This window comes from Hemitrygon akajei, chromosome 18, assembly GCF_048418815.1.
Source record: "Hemitrygon akajei chromosome 18, sHemAka1.3, whole genome shotgun sequence".
Lineage (NCBI taxonomy): Eukaryota > Metazoa > Chordata > Chondrichthyes > Myliobatiformes > Dasyatidae > Hemitrygon > Hemitrygon akajei.
In genome coordinates, this window is record NC_133141.1 from 67,628,903 (window position 1) to 67,655,531 (window position 26,629).

Consider the following 26,629-nt stretch of genomic DNA (forward strand, 5'->3'; position numbering starts at 1 on the left):
GTGCTACACATGAGGCTATTTAACAAGATAAGAGCCCATGGTATTATAGGGAAGATACTAACATGGACAGAGCATTGACTGATCAGCAGGGGCAAAGATTAGGAATAAAGGGAGTTTTTTCTGGTTGGCTGCCAGTGGTGTTCCACAGGGGTCTGTGTTGGGACTGCTTCCTTCGATGTTATAGTCAATGATTTGTCTGACTAATTGATGGCTTTGTGGCCAAGTTTGCAGTTGAGATGAAGATAGGTAGTGTTGGGGAAGCAGGGAGGTTGCAGAAGGACACAGAGAATGGGAAAATAAGTGGCAGAGGCAGATCAAATACAGTGTTAGGAAGTGTATAGTCATACATTTTAGCAGAAAGAAAAGTGTAGGGAGAAAAATTCAAAAATCCAAATTGCAAAGCGACTTAGAAGTCCTTGTGCAAGATTCCCTAAAGGTGAACTTGCAGGTTGAGTTGGTGGTGAGGAAGGTAAATGCAATGTTAGCATTCATTTTGAGAGGACTGGAATAGAAAAGCAAGTCTTTATAAGACACTGGTGAGGCCTCACTTGGAATATTGTGAGCAGATCTGGGCCCTTATCTAAGAAAGCATCTGCTGACATGGAGAGGGTTCAGTGGTGGTTCACGAGAATTATTCTGGGAATGAAAGGGTTATCGTACGAGGAGCATTTGATGGCTGTGACCTCTACTCCCTGGAGTTTAGGAAAATGAGGGTGGACCTCATTGAAACAAATTGAGTGTTGAAAGGTCTCGATAAAGTTGATGTAGAGAAGATCTTTACTATAGTGTGGGAGCTTTGGACCAGAATGCACAGCCTCTGAATAGAAAGACACACATTTAGAATGGAGATAAGGAGGAATTCATTTCACCACAAGGTCGGGATCTGTGGAATCTGTTGCCACAGGCAGCTGTAGAGGCCCCATCATTGGGTTTATTTAAGGCAGAGGATAGCAGGTTCTTGATCAGGCAGGGTGTGAAAAGTTATAGGAAGAAGGCAGGAGAAAGGGTTTGAGAAGGAAAAAAGATCAGCCATGATGAAATGGTGGGCATGATGGGCCAAATGGCCCACCTGTTCCTATGTCTTATGATTTGCTACAGTGTCATTGCTATCACTGAAGAGAAGGGGGAAGGTGCTTGGGAAGCTGAAAAGCATGAAGGTGTACCAGATGGATTACACCACAGGGTTCTGAAAGAGGTAGCTGAAGAGATTGTGGAGGTATTATTAATGATCTTTCAAGTATCAATAGATTCTGGTGTGGCTCCTGAGGATGGAAAATTGCAAATGTCACGACATTCTTTAAGAAGGAAGAGCGGCAGAAGAAAGGAAATTATCGGCTCGTTCGCCTGACTTTAGAGTTTGGGAAGGTGTTGCAATCTCTTATTAAAGATGAAGTTTGGGTACTTGAAAGCACATGATAAAATGGGCCAAAGTCAGCATTGTTTCCTGGAGGGGAAATGTTTCCTGACAAATCTGTTGGAACGCTTTGAGGAAATATTAGGCAGGATAAACAAAGGAGAGTCAGTGTATGTTGTTTATTTGGATTTTCAGAAGGCCTTTGACAAGATGTTACACATGAGGCTGCTTAACAAGAGCCCTTGGTATTGCAGGAAAGATACTAACATGAATACAAGATTGGCTGATGAGCAGAAGGCAAAGAGTGGGAATAAAGGGGGTCTTTACTGATTGATTGCTGGTGACGAGTGATTTCCCACAGAGCCGTTGTTGAGACCGCTTCTTTACACGTTTATATCAATGATTTGGATAAAGGATTTGATGGCTTTGCGGCCAAGATTGCAGACAATATGAAGATAGGTGGAGGGGCTGCTAGTGTTGAGGAAACAGAGTGTCTGCAGAAGGACTTAGACAGATTAAGGGAATGGGCAAAGTGGCAGATGGAATATTACGGAGGGAAGAGCATGGTCATGCAATTTGGCAGAAGGAATAAAAGTGCAAACTGTTTTCTAAACAAGGAGAAAATCCAAATATCAGGGGTGCAGAGGGGCTTGGAAGTCCTTGTCTGGGATTCCCTAAAGGTTAACTTGCAAGTTGAGCCAGTGGTAAGGAAACCAAATAGAGCGTTCACATTCATTTCAAAAGGACTGGAATACAAAAGCAAGAATGCAATGCTGATGCTTTTTAAGGCACTGGTCAGACCACACTTGGAGCATTGTGAGCAGATTTTGGCCCCTTATCTACAAAAAATTGTGCTGGTGTTGAAGGGGGTACACAGGAGGTTTATGAGAATGACCCCAGGAATTAAAGAGTTAACATGTGAGAAGCAGTTGATGGCTCTGGGCCTGTGGTCCTTGGAATTTAGAAAAATGAGGGGGAGATCTCATTGCAACCTATTGAATGTTGAAAAGTCCAGATGTGGAGTGGATGTTTCCTATAGTGGAGGAGTCTAGGACCAGAGGGCACAGCCTCAGAATAGAGGGGCATCCGTTTAAAACAGAGAGGTGGAAAAATTTCTTTAGCCAGTGGTTGCTGAATCTGTGGAATTCATTGCCACAGACAGCTGTGCAAGCCATCACTGGGTATATTTGAGTCAGAAATTGACAGATTCTGGATTAATCATGGCATCAAAGGTTGTGGGGAGATGGCAGGAGAATGGAGTTAAGAGGGACAATAAATTAGCCATGATGGAATGGCAGAGTCTACCTGATGGGCTGAATCGTCTAATTCTGCTTCTATATCTCATGGTCTTTTGGTTTTATATCAAGGCATATTTGCTACCTTCCAGTCTGCCGGCACTTCACCTGTCACTAATGATGAATCTAATATCTCAGACAGTTTTCCTGCAAAAGGATACCGATCATAGACTCAGAGTTATACAGCTTGGAATCAGGCCCTTCAGCCCAAAAAACCTCCCTGAGCTAGTACCACCTGCCAGCTTTTTGCCCAGATTCCCCTGAATGTTTCCTATCCAAGTACCTGTTCAAATGGCATTTAAGTACTGTATTTGTAGTTGTACCCACAGCTACTACTTCCTCTACGATTGGTAGAGTTAAGAGCCTCTTTCCATCAGGAAAGCTAACCAACACCTCTACTTTCTGAGGAGGCTGAAGAGAGCTGGACTATGCACATCAGTACACACATCCTCCTACAGGTACACAGTAGAGAGCTTCCTAACATGCTGCATCCCTGATTGGGACTGAAACTGTACTGTGGCGTACTGGAGGACTCTGTAATGGGTAGTCAAAACTGCCTATAGCATCACTGGCACCAGCCTACCTAGATACAGATAGGTGCCAGAACAGGGCCAGTAATATCATGAAGGATCCCACCCACCCTGCTCATGGGCTAGTTGTCCCACTCCTATCAAGACCACCAGACTCAGAAACAGTTACTTTCCCCAAACAGTAAAGCCAGTCAACACCTCCACTGACTAACCCACCCTCCGCACCCCCAACCACCACTACTTTATCATTTCCTGTCTGAGTCACTGTGACGAAGGCCCGTCACTGATTACGGACGGCACATGGCACATTCAGTAAAACACTCAAAGGGTCATCCACACACATTATTCCCCTCTGTCATTGTAGTGAGTGCACACATCACGATAAATCAACAGTCACAATTTTACACTCATCCCCAGCAGTAATAGGTATGAAAAAAAAGAAACACACTATGTCACAGTTTAATTATCTCAGGTCAATTTATTCATTTTCACCTTTCCAATAAGTGTTTTGCTGAAGTGTCATGATAATCTGACACTTCTCTCCTCCACAGTCACTGGGTCTGAAACAGAGCTCTCTGTCTCTCTCAGTCTTGTTTTACGGCGGTTGGCACCCAGCTTAATGGTGCATTACCGCCACCTTCTGCTCCGGAGTGTGCGATAGACTCACATTCGAAATCCCTTCACCCAATCACACACACACACATACCCTAACCTACACTTTATCCTCCCATCTTTGGCCATCCTAGTACCCTATTCTTGTTTATCCATCATATCCTATAAAAATCCCCTGTACCCCTCAAGAAAGCTAAAAATACCCTAACCTGTGTTCTCTCACCCATGCCCAGCAACCTTTTTAATGTGAATTCCTGCACCCCCAATTCCCTTAGATTAATTCTCATCATCTCTCTCAGTATCCCATACTTCTGCAACTCAGAACTACATGTTCTACTGACTCCTCTTCCTGACATTCCTCACACAGTCCTGTCTGGTGTTTCCCTATCAATTTCAATGTTTGGTTTAGTGCACAGTGCCCCAGCCTTAACCTAGTCCACACAATTTCTTCTCTTCTGAATCTACTACCTACCCTAATACCTGCAACACTTTTTTGTATTTGATATAAATGCTTCCCTTTCCCCTCCCTGTCCCATCTTTCTTGCCACATTTGGTTGATTTTTTCCCAGATTACACACCTAACCTCTGCTTTACTGATACTAATGTGCATTTCTATATTTTCTTTCTTTAATGCCCTCTTTGCCAACTCATCCACCCCTTCATTCCCCTTCACCCCTACATGAGCTGGAACCCATAGAAATTTAACCTGACCTCCCTGATTTGCAACTCTTGTGACTGACTGAAGGACTTCATGAAGTACATCTTGCCAGCTGTTTGAGTGAGAAGACCTTAAACTTGCTAGAACTGAAGATGAATCTGAGCATATCAACGCTTTGACTAGTCTAGCTTTCTCCACCCAACGCAACGCAAACAACACTGCCATCACCTCCACTGTATACACCGCTAACTTATCAGATGTTCTTCTGCTGATTGCAATTTCTTTTGCTGGTATAATCACTATACTTTTCCAGCACACGACAGTTAAATGCACTTACCAAATCAGTTTTATATTTTCCTTTCCTTTTTACCTCTAACAAATGCCAGTCTACATCAGGCCATACCAGCTTCCATGGAGCTACAACCAGATAAACTACTGAAGGACTTATCCTTAGATCAAACACTCCACATGATCTAGCAATATCGTGCCCTACCCAACTAAAGTTTTCCCTCTGAAACCTCCCATTTTCCCAGGACTCCTGCAACACTCCTTTAGCAGGGTGAGAATCATTGTGTCCCTGCAAATTAGCCCAGTAGTTTGCCATCAATTGCATCCTTCTTAATTCCAAAGGCATTACTCCCATTTCTACCTGCAGGGCTGATACTGGTGATGTTTTAAAAGCCCCACTGCACACTCTCAAAACCTGAGCCTGAATCACATCCAGTTTCCTTATAAGAGACCTAGCTGCTGATCCATATGCTACACTTCCATAATCCAACACAGATCTTACTAAAGCCACATACATTCTCTTCAATGCTGAACAACTTGCGCCCCATTCCCTACCAGTCAGACATCTCATCACTTTTATTACTTTTTTACATTTCTCCTCAACTTTCCTGATATGGTCTGCCCATGTTAATCGTGAATCAAATATAACTCCCAGAAATTTAAATGATCCAACCCTTTCTAATTCAATCCCATACATCCTTAACTTCTTCCCTACCTCAATTCTTTTCCTAGTGAAAAATACAGTTTGAGTTTTCTCTACTGAAAATCTACATCCCCAATCATAACCCCACTCTACCACTTCATCAATTGCTCCTTGTAGTTTTCTGATTATATGCTCCATGTTCCTGCCTCTTTTCCACAAGGCCCCATCATCTGCAAACAGTACCTACCTATATCCACTGGTACCTTTGTGAAGACATCATTGATCATAATGATGAAAAGTAACAGGCTAATCACACTACCCTGAGGTGTGCCATTTCCCACTATGTACTACTTTGATCATTCTGATCCAATCCGAACTTGAATTTTTCTACCAAACAAAAAATCTTTAATCCAATTAAAAACTCTCCCCCAACCCCCATCTTGTGCAGTTTAATTAATAATCCTTCCTTCCACATCATATCACAGGCTTTTTCAATGTCAAAAAACACTGCAACTACTGACTCTTTATTTGCCTGGGCCTTTCTTATTTCAGTCTCTAACCTTATCACTGAGTCCATGGAATTCCTTCCCTTCCTAAAACCACTCTGATAACTTGCCAGCATTCCCCTCTTCTCAAGATCATACGATAACCTTTCAGTTATCATCCTTTCCATTACCTTACGTATATTTGATGTTAGTGCTATTGGCCTGTAGCTAGTGGGTTTTGACTGATCCTTACCAGGTTTCCTTATTGGAATTACTACTGCTTCTTTCCATGCACTTGGTAATCTTCCCTCCTCCCACACTCTGTTATAAAAATGCAGTAACTTCAAGAGTGCTCCTTCTCCTAGATTTTTTAGCATAACATAGCATATTAGATCTTTCCCTGGGGAGGTTGGTCTCGATCTCTTTATTGCTCTCACCATTTCTGCCAAAGTAAATGGATCATCAATTATATCATCTGTTTCTTCCCTCCTGTTTAACACACATAACATTGTTATTTCCCTTCTCCTTCTCCCTTCTTCAGACAAATTTTCTGAACTGTGTATCTTTACAAATGACTTGGCCACGATCTCAGCCTTATCCCTGCTGGAGACTGCTATTTCCTCCTCAGATATCATTACTGGATATTCCCAATCCCTTCTATCTCCCCCCATCCTCTTAATCATTCCCCATACCTCTCCCACAGGCGTTGTTCTTCCTATTTTGTTGCAAAAACTCCTCCAACTTGCCCTTTTAGCTTGACGTATAGTTCTTCTCACCACTGCCTGTGCCTTCTTATATTGAATCAAATGCTGCATATTATGGGTTCTTTTAACTAGCCTGAATGCTCTATTTCTGTTTTTTACAGCCTGACAACTTTCCTCTGTCCACCATGGTACTAGTTTTCTATTCATCCTATTTTTACTCCTGGGTATAGATCCTTCTGCTGCCATAATAATTGCTGAAGTCACCTGACTGTTTAATTCATCTATATCTCCAGAAATGTCAATCTTTGTCAATGCTTCTTCACTTAACTTCTGGAACTTACCCCAATCTGCTTTTCCAAACACCCACTTTGGGATTCCACCACCTGGTCTTATTTCAACTCTTTCACCCACTGAACATAAAACTGGGTAGTGATCACTGCCTACTGTTGAAGCAGTCCAAACTCCACAGTTACTAATGCCAGCCAAGATGTTAGACACTAACGTAATATCTAATACCGACTCAGTTCCTGTTGTTATGTTTATCCTTGTTCCTCTACCATCATTCATATAAACTAAATCCCTTTCTTCCATCAAATCTTCAATAACCTTTCCATTTGAATCTGTAATCGGATCCCCCCCCCCCCCATATTGTGCTGTGAGCATTGAAATCTGCACACCACACTACTTTATGTCTGTTTTGTCCTTGTATCCTTAATAGGCTGTCCAAATCCAACCTTTTACATGGATTGTAGTAGTTAATTATAACCACTCCCTCCCCTCTCTCCCACATTTCCACCACTATGTATTCCTGATCGTCTCCTTTTTCCAGTACCCTATACAGTATACCTTGCTTGATTAACATAGCACAACCCCCTCCTCCCCCGAGATTTCTATCTTTACTTATCATTATATACCCATATACCACAAAGTCTAAAGCTAGTTTCAACCAAGTTTCCTGAATACACACTACATCCGGTTTTACAACCATTTCCTTAATAAAGTTCTTAAATTCCTGGCCATTGGCCAGTAAACTCCTTGCATTCCATTGCAAAAGAATCACCAAAATGAGTATTAACCAACCTATGACACTTCCTGGCTTGACTGATTAGTGAGGTTCTCCCTCACTTCTTCCCACATCAGTCCTACTAACCCCTAAATGGTTTACTGCTGCTTTGACCACCAGCTGAATTTTGTCACTTTTTGACTTTACCTCAGCTGTACTATTAATCACTCCTGCAATGAATGTTACTAGAGCCTTTTTGTCTACATGAATCCTGTCATTTGTTCTTTGCTGCATCTCTCGCATCCCTATTGCTCCATTCATTAGGAGCATTATTCTGTTCTCTTGACATTCTTACAGCTTCTGCATAAGTGATCTTTCTTTTCGCTCTTATTTCTTGAATTTTATTCTCCCATCTCATAACCTCACACCCACTATATGCCACATTATGAGCTCCTCCACAATTACAGCATTTTGGTTGCACTCCTGTTCCGCACTTTCCATATTCATGATCACCCCCATATCTAGCACATCTCCTCTGCCTATTACAGTTTTTAGCTATGTGTCCAAACCTTCGACAATTATAGCACCTCAATGGCTTTGGCAAATATACCCTTACCGGGTAACTCATGAAACCCAGGAACACTTTCCTTGGCCCTCTTTCTTCTTCAAATTCAAACAATACTGATTCACTTTCCTTTTTCATTCCCTCCTTTGTTGTTTTCAGTCTTAGAACATTAATTACTTTTCCCCCTTTGATATTCCTCTTTAACTCCTCCATGTTTATACTCATTGGTACACCTGTGATCACTCCTTTACAACCACCATTTCGTGCTCTCACCCTCCCTGTATATTCCACCTTGCATATTCCTATTTCTTTTAGCTTGAGTGCTTTCTCAAGTTGTTCCTCATTCGCACATCTTACCAATAGATTGCCATCATTAAGGACTTTTGCAAATACTATTTCCCCTATCTTATTTGCCAGAGTTGTTGTTAGCACAAACGGGTTAATTTTCTTCATGTGTCCTTGTGCCTTCTCATTAAACCTAATTATGACAACACCTCCTCTCTGAACGTTCATCTTCCTCCCTTTCAGAACTCTCTCCACTGTCATTTCTTATTCTTTTATTCCCTTTGTCTTGGTTTTCATTCATCCATCCCCTCACTATCTCCTCATCCCCTTCATTTCTCCCTTCACAATAATCCATTTCTCCCCAGCTGCCTACTTCTGATCCCAAATCCCTATCCCCCTCCTTCTCCACTCTCTTTCCCTCAGCCCCTCCTCTCACCTTGTCTGCCATTACCAGACCCCGGCAACCCCCTCCCAGCAATTCCCAATCCTTCCCCACTCTCTTTCCCTCAACAAATTCCAAACCACATTCACACATGCATCAACTCCAGCCAGCCCTGAAACAGAGCTGCTGCATAGAGCTGTCTTATACAGAGGCAGCAGCAACCTGCACAGGTGTGCTGATGGTGGAGGATACCATCTTTAACTGGGTCAAGGGTTATGTTACCTAATTGCTCGTCTTGTGGTAAAGTTTTGGGGTTTATTTAAGTTATTTAACCGGGAAATGGTGATTCCTATAATGAGGTATATGTGTTTATTGTGAGAACTGGCAGGAGAGTTTCAGATTGTGTGAAATGGAAGATAATTGAGTTAATTAGCTTTTGGTTGGTCTAGGGGAGGGGCTTAGCAGTTATAAGCCTCGGGTTCCCAAGGCTTTGGGATTTTCCAAATGTGGCAAGAAAGGTGGGACAGGGAGGGGAAAGGGAGGCATTTATATCAAATACAAAAAAGTGTTGCAGGTACTAGGGTAGGAAGTAGATACAGAAGAGAGGAAATTGTGTGGACCAGGTTAAGGCTGGGGCACTATGCACTAAACCAAACATTGAAATTGATAGGGAAACACCAGACAGGACTGTGTGAGGAATGTCAGGAAGAGGAGTCAGTAGAACATGTAGTTCTGAGTTGCAGGAAGTATGGGATACAGAGAGACATGATGAGAATTAATCTAAGGGAATTGGGGGTGCAGGAATTCACATTAAAAGGGTTGCTGGGCATGGGTGAGAGAACACAGATTAGGGTATTTTTAGCTTTCTTAAGGGGTACAGGGGTTTTTTTATAGGATATGATGGATAAACAGAAATAGGGTACTAGGATGGGGAGAATAAAGTGTAGGTTAGGGTATGTGTATGTGTGCGATTGGGTGAAGGGATTTAGAATGTGAGTCCATCGCATACTCCGGAACAGAAGGAGGCGGTAATGCACCATTAAGCTGGGTGCCAACCGCCGTAAAACAAGATGGAGAGAGAGAGAGGCTTTGGGATTTTTTTTTTCCCTGTTTACTCTGAGGGTGGCTGTGAACCAGACAGGTGACAATTGCAAGCTGTATATATATTGTATTTTTTTCATTTTTTTCTTGTTTTGATGTGGACATCCAGGTTTTTGTTTTTCCACTATTTTTGTAAATAAAAACACCTCAATCTATTTTTGCAACTCAAGCCATCTGGTTATTCTTCTTAGGCAGTTGACCCACGGTTATCTGTAATATATGGTGGCAGTGGTGAGATGGCCAGTCGCCAAACTGAGCGTGCTTTTAAAAAATGAACTGGGCTATGGTCTCAAAACCAGTAACTTTGGATGAAGAATGAGGATGAATGGGAGACAGCGGTGATGTCAGAGGAAGAGGCACAAGGTTTTGAGATACAAGGGGCAACATCCAAAACCCGACAGCTGCAGCCTGGGAGTCCCTCAACCACAGAGGTGGTAAATCTCTTCAGGGATTTTTTAGCCGCCCAGCAGAAGAGAGATAATATTCTTCAGGAATAGCTCTGGGGCCTGCAGATCTCACTGGAAGACTCCCGATAGCCTGTGCTACAGCCATCCCCAGCAGAGCAGTCCACCACAGCAGAAGGTGGGGGCCTTAGACTGGAACTTCCAACTCCCAATGCCCAGAAGGGGAGGCCCACATGACATCTCTGACTTTGGGCAATCGTTGGTGTCTTCCCCTGGCAGACTGGATAATCCTTCTGTTGACCCCCCCAGCAGTCCAGCGTAAGGAACCCAAGATGCCAGTGTATCGACAAGGTGAGGACATTGAAAATTACCTTCTACGTTTTGAACGCATGGCAAAAACATGGCAGTGGCCAAGAGAGGAGTGGCCCTGTCGACTGATTCCCCTGCTGACCGGGAAAGCCCTGGAGGCCTACACGGCCATGGATGAAGACAAGTCTAACTGTTATACTGACCTGAGGGAGGCACTGTTGGCCAAATTTGACATCTCTTCAGAGATCTACCGTCAACAGTTCTGGGCCACCTCAGCACCATCTGGGGAGACACCGGCAGAGATGTATCACCGGCTGAAGGGCCTCTATCGTCACTGGATGTGGCCAGGGCAGAGGAGTAAGGATCTGCTGGGGGAGACCATCACCCTGGAGCAGCTGCTGCAGGTGCTTCCTCCAGACATCAGGACGTGGGTGAGAGAACATGAACCAGAGGATGGACTGACGGCAGCGAAGTTGGCCGTGCAGTACCTGAACGCCAGAAAGGGGGCCCCGTCACAACCAACACGGGTGGATTCCAGGGGCTACAACTGCCCCAGTGACAGCTTTACAAAGAACTTTGAAGGTAATCGGGGGGCAAATGACAAGGGACACACTGCTCAGTCATTTACTAAGACTTTGGTATGCTATCATTGTCAGCAGCAGGGACATAAAGTGTCTGTTTGCCCCCTGAAGAGTCCAAAAATGGCTGGACTGTGTTATGTGCCTAGACAAGGTGAGCAGAGTGACTTCCAGGACAGGGAGGGAGAGTCTAGATCTGTTCCGGTAAAAGTTAATGGTAAACCCTTTACTGCTCTCCTTGATTCTGGCAGTTCCATGTCATTCATAAGAAAAAGTTGTGTGCCCTGTGCTATTGACTACAGCCAGCGGACAGAGGCTTTATGTGTACATGGTGACTGTAAGCCGGAGCCACAGGTAGAACTTAGAGTGGAGGTAGATGGACAAAAGTATCTGATGACAGTGGGGGTGGTGGAGAATTTACCAGTGGAGATGCTTTTGGGCTGGGATTTGCCTGTTCTGTATGATCTCCTAAGCAGGGGTAAAAGTCTCTGTAATGCTCATGAACCTGTGTCAGAACTGAAAATGCATGTCTCTTGTTTTGTCATGACACAGTCCCAGGCAAAAGCCTAAGCTCAGTCTGGGATACAACCTTTGCCAGACTTATGTGTAATGTGTGCAATGCTGGAACCAAAGGGCCCAGAAAGACCCGGCGGTTAGAGAAACATGCTGGTACACCTTTATCTTGTGAAATGCCTGAAAATGCTGTGTCAGGTGTTAAGTGGGAAGTGCCAGAAAACAACACCATGTTACAACAGTCTGATCCTTTGTTAAAGTCTCTGTTAACCAAGGTCTTAACCTCTGTTAATTACACCGCCCAGGTAGGTGTTTCAGTGTATGTCCTTCACAACGGCATCCTTTATCAGGGAGAGGAGCCAGGCAACAGGAGGTTAGTGGTGCCAAGTAATTGCAGGTCACTTATACTACACCTTGCACATACCTTTCCCTGGGCAGGACACTTAGGTCACCATAAGACATATCTCAGGCTGGCCTCTCGGTTCTTTTGGCCTTCAATGCAAAACGTACCCAGAGTGTCAAAAAATCTGTGCTGTCCGTAAATCAGACCGAGCACCCCTCCAATCCATGCCAGTGATTACCACCCCATTTAAGTGGATTGCAATGGACATTGTGGGAACCCTGGAAAAAAGCTCGGCAGGATATCAGTACATTCTTGTTGTATGTGATTATGCCACACGATTCCCTGAAGCTTTTCCTCTCCGGTCAGTAACCACTCCAAAACTGATCAGTGCTCTTGTGCAGCTCTTTTCTTGTGTAGGCATCCCAGAGGAAATCCTGACCGACCAGGGAACCAACTTTACATCTCGCCTGATGAGCCAGCTGCATAAGGAGTTGGGCATAACCACTATCAGGACATCTCCTTATCACCCAGAGACAGGTGGCCTGGTGGAGAGGTTTAACCAAACCCTCAAGAGGATGCTCAGAAAGCTTGTATCTGATACAGGGAAGGATCGGGATAAGTGGTTACCCTTTCTGCTCTTTGCCTACAGGGAAGTGCCTCAGGCGCCCACCGGATTCTCCCCTTTCGAGCTGCTGTATGGTTGGCCAGTCCAGGGGCCCCTGGATCTGCTGAAACAGAACTGGGAGGAGAAGCTGGCAGCTAATCCTGTAGAGGGGCAAGGTGTTGTACAGTATGTCCTCCAGATGAGGGACCGGTTGGAGCGGTACCGAGAGGAGGCCAGACTCAACCTCCTGGAGGCCCAGAAGACTCGGAAGTGGTGGTATGACCAGCAGGAACGCCAATGTGAGTTCAAACCAGGTCAAAAGGTCTTGTTGCTCCTGCCCTCCTCATCCAGCAAGCTGCTGGCCAAGTGGCAGGGACCTTTTGAGGTTATAAGGAGGATGGGGCCTACAACATATGAGATCCTACATCTGGAGAAGGGGAAACAAAAGCAAACTTACCATGTGAACCTTTTGAAAGCCTGGGAGGGAAGAAGCAGCCCTCCTTCCATCACCTCACTACTGGCACGCCGGGTGATTGAGGAAGATGACTCTGAAGGTGTAGTGGAGGCCTGGAAACAGCCTGCCAAGGTGGATCTCTGTCACCTGGATAGTGAGAAGCCAGTTGAATTGTAAGTCATATTCGACACCTTCCCTCAGTTGTTCACACAGAAACCAGGCCAGACAGATGTGTTGCAGCATGCCATCTGAGTCAAACCAAGTCAGATTCCAGTACGGCAGGCATGCTACTGAGTACCAGAACGTCTGGTGAAGGCGTTGAAGGAGGAGGTCCGCTTGATATTGGAGCTGGGAGTCATCGAACCGTCTGAAAGTGAGTGGAGTAGCCCTATTGTCATTGTGCCGAAGAAGGATGGAACTCTTCGCATTTGCATTGACTTTAGGAAACTGAATGCCATCTCATTTTTCGATGCCTACCTGATGCCCCAGATTGAGGACCTGCTGGAGAGGATTGGGAGAGCCAACCACATCACCACTTTGGACCTCTGCAAGGGGTATTGGCAGGTCCCCCAGAGAACCAGTCCCAGCCCCTCACTGCATTCAGGACCCCTCTAGGCCTCTTTCAGTTCACGGTGATGCCCTTTGGCTTACATGGTGCTCCAGCCACATTCCAGAGGCTTATGGACAGAGTGCTGCAAGGTTGTGAGGACTGTAGCGCCGTCTATTTGGATGATGTGGTCATTTTTAGCCTGACCTGGGAGGAACATCTGGAGCACCTTCATCGAGTCCTAGGTGCAATTAGTGCAGCAGGACTTGCACTCAACCTGCAGAAATGTGAGTGGGCCAGGCAGGAAACCCGGTACCTGGGGTATCAGCTGGGGAGAGGTGAAGTCCGGCCTCAGGTGGACAAAGTTGAGGCCGTTCTGAACAGCCCCAGGCCCCGTACCAAGACCCAGGTCCGGTCTTGGCCCAGTGGGCTGGTACTGACAGTTCATCCCTCACTTTTCAACCCTGACAGCCCCATTGACCAACCTCGCCTGCAAGTTGGCCCCTAATCCTGTGGAATGGAGTGAGGAGTGTGAAAGTGCTTTCCAGGGCCTGAAGAAGGAATTATGTTGTTTCCCTGTGTTACAGAGTCCTGACTTCGAACGCCGTTTCCTGGTGCAGGTGGATGCCTCAGGCGTAGGCGTCGGGGCAGTACTGGCTCAGGGAGAGCCAGGTGAGGAATGTCCTGTGTTGTATCTCAGCAGAAAACTTCTGCCTCATGAAACCCTGTACTCCACAATCGAGAAGGAGTGTCTGGCAATCAAGTGGGTGTTGGACAGCCTCAGGTACTACCTTCTTGGGAGGGAGTTTGACCTCCAGACGGACCACAGAGCCCTGACCTGGATCCAGACAATGAAGGACTGGAATGCCAGGGTGACGAGGTGGTACCTGGAACTTCAACCTTTCAAGTTCTGTGTGCGGCACAAAGCAGTCACAGCGGACTTCCTGTCAAGACTGCCAAACACTGCCGCTGCAGGAGAGGAGGGTGGTAATGTGACAAAGGCCCGTCACTGATTACGGATGGCACATGGCACATTCAGTAAAACACTCAAAGGGTCATCCACACACATTATTCCCCTCTGTCATTGTGGTGAGTGCACACATCACGATAAATCAACAGTCACAATTTTACACTCATCCCCAGCAGTAATAGGTATGAAAAAAAAGAAACACACTATGTCACAGTTTAATTATCTCAGGTCAATTTACTCATATTCATCTTTCCAATAAGTGTTTTGCTGAAGTGTCGTGATAATCTGACGTTTCTCTCCTCCACAGTCACTGGGTCTGAAACAGAGCTGCTGCATAGAGCTGTCTTATAGAGAGGCAGCAGCAACCTGCACAGGTGTGCTGATGGTGGAGGATAACATCTTTAACTGGGTCAAGGGTTATGTTACCTAATTACTCATCTTGTGGTAAAGTTTTGGGGTTTATTTAAGTTATTTAACCTGAAAATGGTGACTCCTATAATGAGGTATATGTGTTTATTGTGAGAACTGGCAAGAGAGTTTCAGATTGTGTGAAATGGAAGATAACTGAGTTAATTAGCTTTTGGTTGGTCTGGGGGAGGGGCTTAGCAGTTATAAGCCTCGGGTTCCCAAGGCTTTGGGATTTTTTTTCCGTTTACTCTGAGGGTGGCTGTGAACCAGACAGGTGACAATTGCAAGCTGTATATATATATTGTATTTTTTTCATTTTTTTCTTGTTTTGATGTGGACATCCAGGTTTTTGTTTTTCCACTATTTTTGTAAATAAAAGCACCTCAATCTATTTTTGCGACTCAAGCCATCTGGTTATTCTTCTTAAACAGTTGAACCCACATTTGCGATATTTGTGACAGACATCTTATGTACAGATACTCCTGTGCCTAGTGCCACTTTACGGGCATATGATCAATATATGTATATAAGCCATCTTACGTATTTATTTTTATCATTATTGTGTTCTTTATCTAATTTTGTTATTTTTGGTGCTGAATCGGATGAGGAGTGACAATTATTTTGTTCTTTACACTTATGTCCTGGATTTGACATTTTAAAATCTTGAATCATCAATCTCTCATTCCACATACCCGCCACCTTTTGTTTGGAAACGTATCCCTCAAGTCCCCTTTAACTCTTTCCCCTTTCACCTTGAACCTGTGGCATCTACTCCCAGACTCCCCTCCCTTGGGGAAAAGATTGTGACCACCCACTTTATCTAAGCCCCTCATAATTTTATAAACATCCATAAGGTCACCACTCAGCTTCCAGAATTCCAGGGGAAACAGTCTCAGTCTGTCCAGCCTCTTCTTCTAACCCAGCCCCCAACCTGACTCAGTCATATTTTGTGAATCTATTTTGCACCATTTCCAGTTTATCAGCTCCTTTCCAAAGCAAGGAGACCAGACTGCACACAGTACTCTGAATGTGGCCTCCGGCAGTGACAGGATTATTGTGGACAACACTCCCACCTGGTGGTTCCCTGCCGCAATGACACATTTTCCTCATCTCTGTTCTGAGGCTGTGCTCTGGTCCAAGACTTCCCCACTAAAGGAAACCTCCTCTCCACATCCACCCTATCTAGGCCTTTCAATATTCAATAGGATTAAATAAGACTCCCCCCTCCCTCATCCTTCTTAGCTCCAGGCCAGGACCCAGAGCCATCAAACACTCCTCATCTGTGAACCCTTTCATTCCTGGGATCATTCTTGTGAACGTCCTCTGGATCCTCTCCATTGCCAGCACCTCTTTTCTCAGATATGGGGTCTAAGACTCCTCACAGTGCTACGTGTGGTCTGACCAATGTCTTATAAAGCCTCAGCATTACAGACTTGCTGTTGTAATCTAGTTCTCTTGAAATGAATGTTAACATTGCATTTGTCTTCGTTACCACCAACTCAACCTGCAATTTAACCTTTAGGGAATTATGCACGAGGACTCCCAATTTCTTTTGCACCACTGATTTTCGAATTTGCTTCCCATTTAGAAAATAAGTTATTGGCAGGTATTCTGACAGACTGGCTATGTAAGTATTTGGATAGACCAGAATTGATTGGGGGTTGTCAACATGTCCTTGTGTCTGTTTCATCATATCTAACCAATTTTATTGATTTTTCCAAGGAAGCTAGCAGGAAAAATGACAAAGGTAAGGCAATGGATGTTGTCTATGTGGACTTTAGCAAGGTCTTTGATGAGGTCCCATATGAGAGATTGGTCAAGAAGGTTCAGTCGCTTGGCATTCAGGATGATGTAGTAAATTGGATTGGACATTGGTTTTCTGGGAGAAGCCAAAGAGAGGTAGTAGATGGTTGCCTGTCTGACTCGAGGCCTGTGACTGGTGTTGTGCCGCAGGTGGATGACACCAAGATTGGGGGTGTACTGGGCAGTGAGGAAGGCTATCAAAGTTTGCACCTGGATCTGAACTGCTTGGTGAAAAAGGCTGAAAAATGTCAGATGGAAGTTAATGCAGACAAATGTGAGTTGTTGCACTTTGGGAGGACAAACCAGGGTAGGACTTGCATGTCGAGTGGAAGGGCACTGAGGAGTGCGGTAGAACAGAGGGATCTGGGAATACAGATCCATATTTTCTTGAAAGCCGTGACACAGATAAAGAAAACTTTTGACCTATTTGCCTTCATATATCAACATACTAAGTTCAAGAGCTGGGATGTTTGGCTGAAGTTGTACAAGATGTTGATGAGACCTAATTTGGAGTATTTTGTGCAGTTCTGGTCACCTACCAACAGGAAAGATGTCAATTAGCTGCATATAACCATATAACGATTACAGCATGGAAACAGGCCATCTTGGCCCTTCTAGTCCATGCCAAATGCTTACTCTCACCTAATCCCACCGACCTGCACTCAGCTCATAACCCTCCATTCCTTTCCTGTCCATATAACTATCCAATTTTACTTTAAATGACAATATCGAACCTGCCTCTACCACTTCTACTGGAAGCTCGTTCCACACAGCTACCACTCTGAGTAAAGAAATTCCCCCTCGTGTTACCCCTAAACTTTTGCCCCCTAACTCTCAACTCATATCCTCTTGGTTGAATCTCCCCTACTCTCAATGGAAAAAGCCCATCAACGTCAACTCTATCTATCCCTCTCATAATTTTAAATACCTCTATCAAGTCCCCCCTCAACCTTCTATGCTCCAAAGAATAAAGACCTAACTTGTTCAATCTTTCTCTGTAACTTAGGTGCTGAAACCAGGTAACATTCTAGTAAATCTCCTCTGTACTGTCTCTATTTTGTTGACATCTTTCCTATAATTCAGTGACCAGAACTGTACACAATACTCCAAATTTGGCCTTACCAATGCCTTGTACAATTTTAACATTACATCCCAACTCCTATACTCAATGCTCTGATTTATAAAGGCCAGCACACCAAAAGCTTTCTTCACCACCCTATCCACATGAGATTCCACCTTCAGGGAACTATGCATCATTATTCCTAGATCACTCTGTTCTACTGCATTCTTCAATGCCCTACCATTTACCATGTATGTCCTATTTGGATTATTCCTACCAAACTGTAGCACCTCACACTTACCAGCATAATTACATTGAAAGATAAACTTTACAAGGATGTTGCTAGTACTAGAGGACCTGATTTATAGGGAAAGGTTGAACATGTAGGGCCTTTAGTCCCTAAAATGGGGGAGAACGAGGAGAGATGGGGTGCTACAGTAGCGTAGCGATTCGTGCGATGTTATTACAGCTCAGGCTGTTTGAGTTTGGAGTTCAATTCTGGCGCCGTCTGTAAGGAGTTTGTACGTCCTCCTCATGGAATGCGTGGATTTCCTTTCTTTTTAAATCTTTTTATTAATTTTAAGAAAAACATTAGTGAACTATGAATACAAAACGTTTGAGAGTACATAATTAATAGTTTAAATAAACAATCAGATATGTAATAATCAATATATAAGGCCTCCCAAACTCATAGTATTAATGTAAAAGAATCGAAAAAGAGAAAAAAAAAACCCCAACAAAAACTAAAAGAAAACTTTTAAAAAAAACTAACCAACATGGGCAATTGCATAATGTTAAATACATACAGTAGTGCCGATAACTCCGAACCTCCATCCAAATAATTAAGGATAATAACAGTAAGGTTTAGGATCAGACCATTTAACTCATATGAAAATGTTGAATAAATGGTCTCCAAGTTTCCTCAAATTTAACTGAAGAATCAAAAACCACACTTCTAATTTTTTCTAAACTCAGACAAGAAATAGTTTGAGAAAACCACTGAAATACAGTTGGAGGGTTAATTTCTTTCCAATTCAGTAAAATAGATCTTCTAGCCATTAATGTAACAAATGCAATCATTCGTTGAGATGAAGCGGATAGACGATTATTATCTATCATTGGTAAACCAAAAATTGCAGTAAAAGGATGCAGTTGGAGATTGATATTTAAAACTCTTGAGATAATATTAAAGATATCTTTCCAATAATTTTGTAAACAAGGACAGGACCAAAACATATGAGTCAGTGAAGCAACATCAGAATGACATCTGTCACAGGTTGAATTAACATAAGAATAAAATCGAGCAAGTTTATCTTTAGACATGTGAGCTCTATGTACAACCTTAAATTGTATTAGGGCATGTTTAGCATAAATAGAGGACGAATTTACCAATGATAAAAAAATTTCCCATTCCTCAGTAGATATAGGACAATGCAATTCTTCTTGCCATTCCTTCTTAATTTTTCCTGATACATCTGGCTGTACACTCATAATCATATTATAAATGATAGCTACTAAACCCTTTTGACAAGGATTGAGGGCTAAAATTCTTTCTGTAATGTCCAATGGACATTCTTTCGAAAAAGACTTTAATTCATTATACAGAAAATTTCTGACTTGCAAATATCTAAAAAAAAATGGGTTTTAGGTAAATTATATTTATTAGATAGCTGTTCAAAGGACATAATGTTATCATCCAAAAACAGATCACGAAAACATGTTATACCTTTTGTTTTCCATAAAAGAAAAGCTTGATCTATAGATGAAGGCCGAAAAAAGTAGTTAGATATTATAGGACATGACAGCATAAACTTATTCAACCCAAAAAATTTACGAAATTGAAACCAAATTCGTAATGTATACTTGACTATAGGATTAGTTATCTGTTTATTCATTTTGAATAATGAAAAAGGAAGTGAAGATCCTAAGATTGAGATCAGTGAAAAATCTTGCACAGATTTACATTCCAAATTTACCCATTGTGGGCAAGCAGCTGTAGTCAATTCTTGTGTCCAGAATATTAAATACCGTATATTAACTGCCCAATAGTAAAATCTTAAGTTTGGTAGAGCCAAGCCGCCCTCCTTCTTAGGCTTCTGTAAATATTTTTTGCCTAGTCTAGGATTTTTGTTCTGCCACAAATAAGAAGATATTTTAGAGTCAACCATATCAAAAAAAGATTTAGGAATAAAAATTGGTAATGCTTGAAATAAATATAAAAATTTAGGTAGTATCATCATCTTAATAGCATTAACTCTGCCTACCAAAGACAAAGATAATGGAGACCACCTATTAACCAGTTGCTTAATTTGATCGATTAAAAGTAGAAAATTAATTTTAAATAAATCTTTATGTTTTTTAGTAATTTTAATACCTAAATAAGTAAAATAATCTGTAACAATTCTATATGGTACATGATTATAAATTGGAACATGCATATTTAATGGAAATAGTTCACTCTTATTAAAATTCAATTTATAACCAGAAAAGTTACTAAATTGAGCGAGCAAAGAAGAAATAGCAGGAATAGATCTTTCAGGGTCAGATATATATAATAACAAGTCATCCGCATATAATGATACCTTATACGTTGTCTCCCCACGGGTAATACCAAAAATATTGGGTGATTCACGAATAGCTATAGCCAAGGGTTCTAAAGCAATGTCAAATAGTAAAGGACTTAAAGGACAACCTTGCCTTGTACCACGAAATAGCTGAAAAAAAGGTGATCTTTGATTATTGGTAAAAACCGAAGCTAAGGGTTTATGGTATATTAATTTAATCCATGAAATAAATTTTGAACTAAAATTAAAATGTTGCATTGTATTAAATAAATATGGCCATTCGACTCTATCAAATGCTTTTTCGGCATCTAAAGAAATGACACATTCTGGTATTTTAGATGAAGAGGTATAAATAATATTAATTAATTTTCTAATATTAAAAGATGAATAGCGATTTTTAATAAATCCAGTCTGATCTTCAGAAATAATTCGAGGTAATATATTTTCTAATCTAATAGCCAAAATTTTACTAAAAATCTTAAAATCCGTATTCAACAAGGATATAGGCCGATAGGATGCGCATTCAGTAGGGTCTTTATCTTTTTTAAGAATTAAAGAAATAGAAGCTTCATAAAAAGATTGTGGTAGTTTACCTATACTTAATGCATCTTTAAAAATTTTACAAAGCCAAGGAGAAAGTATGGAAGAAAAAGATTTGAAAAATTCTGTAGAAAAACCATCTGGACCAGAAGCTTTACCCGAATTCATTGAAAAAATAGCCTTTTCTATTTCAGACTCCGTAATAGGTGTGTCCAAAAATACACTATCCTCAACAGTTACTTTTGGAATATTCAATTTCCTTAAAAATTCATTTATTATAGAAGAGTCCTTAGTACATTCTGATTGATATAAGGAATTATAAAAATCTTGAAAGGCTTTATTTATCTCTTTGTGATCGATCGTCAAAGTACCATCTTGTTTACGAATCCTAGTAAGTTGTCGTTTATCCGAAACAATTTTCAATTGGTTAGCTAGTAATTTACCAGACTTATCTCCATATACATAGAATTGGGCTTTTGATTTAATTAACTGACTTTCAATCGAGGAGGATAATAGTAAGCTATGCTCCATTTGAAGTTCCACTCTTTCTTTATAAAGTTCTTTGCTAGGGGTCATTGAATAAATCTTGTCAATTGCTTTGATTTTATCAACTAGTGTTAATATTTTAGAATTAGTTCATTTCCTAACTCCAGCAGAATATGAAATAATCTGTCCACGAATATATGCCTTAAAAGTATCCCACAAAGTTCCACTAGGGATCTCTGCTGTAAAATTTGTTGAGAAAAACAAATCAATTTGCTGTTTAATAAAGTTGACAAAGTCAGGATCCTGCAATAAAACAGGATTAAACCTCCAACCTTTAGTATTAATATATGAATCCGTCGTCTTAATAGATAACTTCAAAGGTGCATGATCAGATATGGTAATAGAGTCATATTTACAATCCATAACATCTGTAATTAAATGGTGATCAATGAAAAAGTAATCAATTCTTGAGTAATTATGGTAAACATGGGAAAAGTATGAAAATTCTTTGTCGTTAGGGTGTAAAAAAACGCCAAATTTCACAAATAGCTGAATCAATCATAAAAGAGTTAATGAGAGAAGCCGATTTATTCGGAAGAGTTTGGGTGGGCTTGGATCTATCCATCAAAGGGTTTAAACAACAGTTAAAATCCCCATCCATTATCAATCTGTATTGATTCAAATTAGGAAAGGATGTAAATAAACATTTAAAAAATTCAGGACTATCAGTATTTGGAGCATAAACATTAACTAAAACAACTTTTTGATTAAAAAGTAGACCAGTAATAAGCAAAAATCTACCTTGCGGATCTGAAATTATTTCATGATGTATAAAAGAAGTTGATGAATCTATAAAAATAGAAACACCTCTTACTTTGGCTTGCGAATTTGAGTGATACTGTTGGCCCTTCCAAAACCTAAACAACCATTGACTATCCACCTTCCTTACATGAGTCTCTTGTACAAAAATAACATTAGCATTCATTCTATGGAATACTTTGAATGTTTTTTTCCGTTTGATCGGATGATTTAAACCATTAGTATTCCAAGAAACAAAGTTAATAGTCCTATCCATATTGACAATATTTATTACAATTAACACATAAGTTTGAAAAAAAAGTGAACTCATGAACCCGGAAGAAGGAAGTAAGTTCAAGGAGAAACCGGAAGTCACGGCACTGCGACCATTTTTGTAGTTTCATATAAGCCCATGAAATAAAACTAAGCAGAAAGCAGGCAAAAAGAAAAGAAAAAAGAAAAATCCCCCTCCCTCCACCCTCAGAACCCCAGGAAAAAAGCCAAAAAGAGGCAAGCAAGCAATCTAATACTAAAATTACCCCCATGTCTCAAGACGGCAACTCAGACATAACAAAGTAAAAAAAAAATACAAACAACCCACATTATAAGAAAGGGTTGGTATAACAAAAGTTAAAATATAAAATTAGTATTATAAATGTATATAAACAAAAGGGTTAAAAAGAATTAAAACGATAAAACCCATAAATGACTAATACTGAATTGGTATTTTAAATGAAAGTTTAGAACTTTCAAACACATCAAAACAGATATGACGTTCCAAGCACTAAAGTCTGTCGGGAAGAAGAAACGACATTTTATTTTTTTTTTAAATCTTAATATTTAAATGTTAAGAGTATAAAAAAGCATATATCAGCTTAAAAAGAAAAGCAAAAAGGAGAAAAAAAACCCTAAAGTTATTTTCAACGCTAATAGATTAGTAATATGGAAAAATAATAAAGTCAAAATAAACCGAGCAAAAAAAAGCTTTAACCGTATATAAGAAATACATGTAAGCCATACCTAAAAAAAACCCCAAACATCATTCTGTAACAGATCCAAATCTATAGGCTAAATTACAATAGTCAGCCCGATAGAATGTCATTGTTCCAGAAAACTTTGAGCATCCGCTGGAGATTTAAACAGCCGAAAAGTTCCGTCGTCAAGAGTGACTCTCAAGTGTGCTGGAAATAACAGCGCTTGCTTGTAGCCTTTCTGGTGAAATTTTGACATAACCGATCTAAAAGCCATTCTAGCCCTTAAAACTTCAGGGCTATAGTCTTCCAGAATGCGAAATTTAAACTCTTGATAGCAAATCATACCCTTTTTTTGAGCCGCCCGAATCAAACGTTCTTTGGTATGAGGGTAATGGATCCGAAGAATTACATGTCGTGGTTTCAAACTTGAATCAGACCGAAAATGGGAAACACGGTGTGCCCGATCGATTACCAGGGGAGAGTCCAGTACCTCTGGACCCAAGACATCCATTAGAAATTTAGAGAAGAAAACGGTAAGATCGCCGCTCTCAAATTTTTCCGGAATCCCAATTAATCGAAGATTTTGTCTTCGAGAGCGATTTTCCAAATCAGTAATTTTAACTTTATAACGATCCATCTGTTGAGAAGTCAAAGTTTGCTCTTCTTGTATTTTTTCAATTATACGATCTTTCTTGCGAGCGGCTTCTTCAAGAACCAAAATACTTGCTTGTTGTTTTTGTGATTCCAATGAAAGTGTCTGGAGCTTTTCTTCAACTAATTTCAAACGTTCGTCAAACCGAAAAAACTTTACGGTTATTTTTCTCTCCAGTTCTTCAAATTTGTCTTCTATAAGCTTCACAATTGTTTCTAAAGTTATCGGTTCTTTCGTCTGTTTCGATTCTTTTGCTCTAGACATTTCAGCAAGTTGAGAATAATTCAAATAGTTAAAAAGAAAAATTCTGTATGTTTAGACCCCTTTAGAATAAGTATAAGAAGATCCCTTAAGGGGTGTTTGTAGGTTAAAAAGACGTAAAAGGTTTGGAGCAAAGCCTAGAAGCCTAGAAACTCCATGAGCGCCATCTTGAGACTCCGCGTGGATTTCCTCCAGGTGCTCTGGTTTCTTCTCGCAGTCCAAAGACTAATTGGTCATTGTAAATTGCCCCTTGATTAGTCCTGGGTTAAATCGGGGGTTGCTGGCGGTGCAGCTCAAAGGGCTGGAAGGGCCTATTCCACGCTGTATTTCCAAATAAAATAAAATGAAAATTTGATAGTGGTCTACAAAGTTATGGGGGAGAAAGAAAAGGTTAAGGTTAGGTCCTCTATGGTCAACACTGCCGCAATCACAGGTCCCTTGTGGATAACACCCACCTGGTGGATCTGAGATCAGCAAGAAAACCATTTATTCCTTTCACCCTGTTGGGCTTGAAATTCTGCCCTGTGTTCGTTTAGGAAGAGAGACAACCAACACCGGAATATTACAAAACTTAGGTTTATTGCAGAATTCGTAACTGGTACAGTGAATCGACGGAATCGCTGGAGAAGGCGCGTTCCGACCTCCCCTTACAATCTGCTCTTATTTATATCCCTTTTCCCCCCAGCACAACCCCCCGCTACATATTAGGTAATATCGGGCACTTGTGTCCATCTTATTGGCCCGCAGCCATATGCTCACGAGTTACCTGTTTCTTTTGTTTACTGAATCGCGTGACACTGTTAGTTTCGGTGTAGCGGGGTCCCCAGTTTCGCTCCCCCTCGCTCGCATTCCAGCTTCCTAACATGATGTGCGTTACGTGAGCCACTCCTGACCTGTAATGGCGGTCCCGAATTAACCCCAACACGAATTAACCCCGACACGAATTAACCCCAATACTAATTAACCCCAACAACCCTCATCACGTTATTGTCACCCAGCCAATGACCGACCAAGGCTTTTTGCTAAATACGTAGATGTTGAGGTGTGACCACTCAGGGAGAGTTCAAACCCTGACATAAAACCGTAAGACCATGAAGACATTGGAGCAGAATGAGGCCATTCAGCCCATCAAGGAGGAGGAGGGGAACCAGAGGGAAGTAATAGGCAGGTGAGAAGAAGTGAAAGATCAGAGTGGGGAATAGAGGAAGGGGGTGGGGGGGTGTTTTGGTCTCTGGAAGGGGAAATCGATATTCATGCCATCAGGTTGGAGGGTAACCAAACAGAATATAAGGTATTGCTCCACGCCCTGAGGGTGGCCTCACCTTGGCACAAAAGGAGGCCATGGATTGACATGGCAGAACGGGAATGGGAATCAGAATTAAACTGTCTGGCCACTGGGAAGTTCCGCTTGTGGTAGATGGTGCAGAGCTGCTCAATGAAGTGGTCCCCCAATTTACGACGGGTCTCAACAATGTAGAGGAGGGAGGCTGCATCAGGAACACTGAACACAATAGACAACCTCTGCAGATTTGCAGGTGAAGTGTTGCCTCACTTAGAAGGTTTGTTTGGGACCCTGAGTGGAGGTGAGGGAGGAGGCATATAGGCAGGTGTAGCACTTAGGCTGCTTGTCGAGATCAGTGTCTCGAGGGAGATTAGTGGGGAGGGACGAATGGTCAAGGGAATCCCTGTGGAAAGCGGGGGGCAGGGGGGAGGTAAAGATATGTTTAGTGGTAGGATCCCTACACAGGGATTTAAGGAATCCTGCACAAGGACTCCCAAGTCCCTTTCTACCTCTGATTTTTGAATTTTCTCCTCATTTAGAATATAGTCTATGTCTTTATTCCTTCTATCAAAGCACTTGACCACACACTTCCCTACACTATATTCCATCTGTCACTTTGCCTATTCTCCCAATCTGTCCAAGTCCTTCTGCAGACTGCCAGTTACTTGGAAGTCTGGCCCAGGTGAGGCCAGTTACCCTCAACATCTCCATATTTAGTAAACGCCTTGGTCATTCGGCTGGGTTACAATGACGTGATGAGGGTGAAATGAATAAATGGTTTACTTGCTGACCCTGAATCTGTCATTACAGCAGGATACCACCAGATGGGAGTGTTGCCCACAGTGGAGACGTGACTGCAGTGGAACGCCACCAGATGGCAGTATTGACCACAGGGGAGCAAAGCCTAACCCTTTCTCTCCCCTTCATAATCTTGCAGACATCTATACTTGGAGATACAGCGCGGAGTAGGCCCTTACAGCCACGCCACCAGAAACCGCCGATTTAACCCGAGACTAATCATGGGGCAATTTACAATGACCAATCAACCTACCAACTACTAGGTGTTTGGACTGTGAGAGGAAATTGGGACACCCGGAGAAAATCCACACATTCCATGGGGAGGACGTACAAATTTCCTGCAAACAGCACTGGAATTTGACCCTGAACTTTGACT